The sequence below is a fragment of the Mandrillus leucophaeus genome, unplaced genomic scaffold, assembly GCF_000951045.1.
Source record: "Mandrillus leucophaeus isolate KB7577 unplaced genomic scaffold, Mleu.le_1.0 Scaffold170, whole genome shotgun sequence".
In the NCBI taxonomy this organism is placed as follows: Eukaryota; Metazoa; Chordata; class Mammalia; order Primates; family Cercopithecidae; genus Mandrillus; species Mandrillus leucophaeus.
Genome location: NW_012101699.1, coordinates 889,846 through 893,791, shown reverse-complemented (window position 1 = coordinate 893,791; position 3,946 = coordinate 889,846).

The following is a 3,946-nucleotide window of genomic DNA, read 5'->3' as shown; positions in this document are numbered from 1 at the left end:
GACAAAGCAAGACACTGTTTCTTTTCTTTCCCTCTTTTTCTTTTCCTTCCTTCTTTCCTTCCCTCCCTTCCCTCCCACCCCTCCCACCTCTCCCTGTAGGCATGCTGGTGCAGACAGGCCAGGTGCCCACCTGTGGCCTCTGCATGAGGACAGCTGGGGACACCGAGGACGCTGCTGCTCCTCCATCCCCCGGGGACAGCCAGCTCCTCCTCCCTCCAGCAGGAGCTCCAGCCTGCCTGGAATGGGCTGGGCGAGGGCGGCTGCACTGAGGGATGAGGGCAGGAAGGAGTCTGCAGAGAGACATGCCAGCGGACTGATCAGCGTGTGCAGAGACTCGGCGGAGCTGGGGGCAACGTGCTGTGGTCGTGGGAGCATATGCTTAGGTGTCAGGAGCCGGGCAGTGGCTCCTGGAAGGGTCGTGGGGAGTGACTGAGTTGGGGTAGGGGAGTGTGCAGAGTGATCAGAGCATCACGTCCGTTGTCTACAAAAACAGCCACGTAATGAGGATCCTTCGCTCCACCCACAAGTGACTGCTTTTATTCGTTTCTTGTCTTTCTGTAGGTTCTTTATGCAAAGACAAGGAAATGTAAATATATATCGCCCTTTTCTGTCCGTATTACACAAAAAGGTAGCATGCTGTCTACACTCCCCACACTGGGATTTTTCACTCACAGTGCATTTTGAGGACTTTCCATGGCAGGGCAGGGCTGCCTCATTCATTTTTATAAAAATCGCCTCACAATTTTCCACTGTTTGGATGTCCACAAATAATTTTTAAAAACCAGTGAGGAAGCAGCCCAAGCGTCCATCAGTGATGAATGGGTGGAGAAAATGTTACCTCTCCACACAGTGGGACGGGAGTCAGCCTTAGAGAGGAAGGAGATCCTGAGTCTGCGGCAACATGGATGAACGAACCTTGAGGACATCATGCTAAGTGAAATAAGCCTGATACAGAAGGACAAACACTGAGTGACTCCACTTGTGGGGGTACCTAGAGTCATCACATTCGCAGAGGCAGACAGTGGAACGGCGAGTGCCAGGGGCTGGGCTGCGGGACACGAGAACAGAGTCTCACTTTGGGAAGATGAGAAGATTTCTGGAGAGGGATGGAGGTGACGGTTCCACCACGATTTGAAGGTACTTAATGCCACTGAACTGTACACTTAAAAAGGGTTAAAATGGGCCGGGCGCAGTGGCTCACACCTGTAATCCCAGCACTTTGGGAGGCTGAGGCAGGCAGATCACGAGGTCAGGAGATTGAGACTATCCTGGCTAACATGGTGAAACTCCATCTCTACTAAAAATACAAAAAATTAGCTGGGCGTGGTGGCGAGCGCCTGTAATCCCAGCTACTTGGAAGGCTGAGGCAGGAGAATCCCTTGAACCTGGAAGGTGGAGATTGCAGTGGGCTGAGATTGTACCACTGCACTCCAGCCTGGGAGACAGGGGGTTAAAATGATACATTTTATGCTATGTGTATTTTATTACACTTTTTTTTTTTTTTTTGAGACAGAGTCTCGCTCTGTCACCCAGGCTGGAGTGCAGTGGTACGATCTCAGCTCACTGCAATCTCCACCTCCCAGGTTCAAGGGATTCTCCTGCCTCAGCCTCCCAAGTAGCTGGGATTACAGGTGCACGCCACCACGCCCAGCTAATTTTTGTATTTTTAGTAGAGACAGGGTTTCATCATGTTGGCCAGGATGGTCTTGATCTCCTGACCTCGTATCACACTTTTTAAAAACGGCAGTGATGATGGGACAATTGTTTATTGTTACGATATCTCTCAAAAGTCTTGAAATCACTGTTAAGTCTTAAATCTCCCATCTGTGTTTTGTGCACATGGCCTGAATGATGCACGTGACAAAGGGGCTGGGAGTCTCGGCGGCTGCATAGATGGGCTCTCAGCACGAGGGGCTCAGCACAGACGGGGAACGCTCTGCCTGTGCCCTGTAGAGACAGCTGTCCATTTCTCCCTGTGTCAGCCTCATCGGGGCGTGGGGCTTGGTGTGTGTGAACTAGGCATATGCACGGTGTGGCTCCCGTGGGGTTCTGCTTCCTCCCCATGAAATGAATGAGACTGAATTAAATGCCCGGTGCTGGCAGGCGTGCAGGGGCAGCTCCTTACACACCACTTGAGGGGAGGGGTGGTATGTGTTGTCATGGTTTCTTTAATTGTACCAAGATTTGGCTCAATGTGCCAAGAGCCTTATGTTCTATAGTGTCCTTTCATCCTAATCAAAGCCTTGGAAATGTATCCTGAGAAAATAAAGGGGACGAGCTGTGGAAAGAAAGGCCCTTGCTTCAGCATTAAATCCCAGCAGCGAACACTCGCAAGCAGCGCCGGTGGCGAACAAAGGGAGCATGGGCGAGGAGGTGATCACAGACCCACTGGCGGAGTGGCTGTGGCCGCCGCAGTGATGGTTCTGAACACGCAGTCATAACACAGAAAACGGTGTGGCACAAGGAAGGGAAAAGAGCAGGAGAGAGAGGTGTGGATGGTGGAAATGACATTTATATGGATGAAGACTGCAGTGGGGCCCTGAGAAATGAGTCACTGCAGTGCCTTCCCCGCACCCCGTTGTTTTACAGTCATTCATCCAAGTTGAAGTTCACTCATTAGAAGGCGGCTCTGGGAACACCTGAACTGATTCCAGGCCCGGAATGGTGAGGTTGGGGGCACCTGCCCCTGCTGTGGCAAGGGCACTGACAGGACACTGAGAGGAAATGCCTGGCTCTGGCACACAGCCCCAAGTGGCCGAGGCATGAGCTTCTGCCTCGGTTTCCCTCTCCATGGCTCCTGTCACGCTGCCCGGCCCCAGCCCCTCAGGCATGTCTCCTTGTGTGTGCCTCCAGGCCCTGCACCTGGAGGTCCTGGGGCTCCTGCAGCAGTTCAAGAGACAGCAGGCGAGGATTGTGTGGGGTCAGGTCTGCAGAGAGACCGGCAGCCATGGGACAGGACCCCACGTGTCACCCTGCAGGGGGGCACTCTGATGCCCGCCAATGCCCAGTTGGGCATCCTTCCATCTGGAGGCCTTGCTGGCAGGCTCAGGGCCCACCCTGCTCTAGGCCACTGGCACTGGCAAAGTTTCTGGGACAGCATGGCCCCAGCCCAACCCCTCTCTGGGAGACAGGAAGTGTGTGCGGGGACAGGGGCACGATGTGGTGTGTTGAGAAGGAAGGCCAGCCCTGGAGATGGATGTGCATTCCCCTGCTATTCCAGTGGGTGCTAGAAGAAGGTAACAGTCACCTGCCCCCAGCCAGGTGAAAACGTGCCCAAGGGCCCTGCTGTTCCTCCTCCGTGTGGGGCTGGCAGAAGGTGGGCCAGCTGTGCCAATGAAAAACCACAAGCTCTGCTGTGCTTTGGGAGCTGATGTGCTCAGACCTTCCCGATGTAAAAGCCATCCAGGACTCCTGACGTATGTTTCGTATTATGATTGTAAGGGTGGCAATTAATTCTATGTTTTAAAAAAGCCACTGTTGGGGCCACACAGTGAGTTAAAGCACAGTTAGAAATGGCATCGGTAGTACCAAGGTGGCCAATTTACAAACCCTGTTCCTGCTGGGGTCCCCTCATCCCTCAGCGTGGGTGGCTGGCAGTACAAATCTGCAAAATGGAAATCCATCGAACTTGCAGAAGAAAAGCAGGTGGCTGGTCAGAGCGTGTCTTGGGGGCTGGAGAGATGTTGCCTGGGCCAGGTGTGGCAGAAGGGACAGAGGTAAAGCAGGCTCCCGAAGGCCCTTGTGAGGACCACGCGCATGTCTCAGGAGGACACCTGTGAGCTCTGAGAAGTGGGAGCAGCCCGGTGCGCGAAGCACCTCACACAGTGCCTGCTGCTGTGGAGAAAGGACCCCCGAGGCCAGCACTCCCCACGGGGAGCTCGCCACCTGCCAGCGCCGGACCACAACACAGGCAGCAACTGCTTCTAGCCAAGGCTCTGTGCCAAAA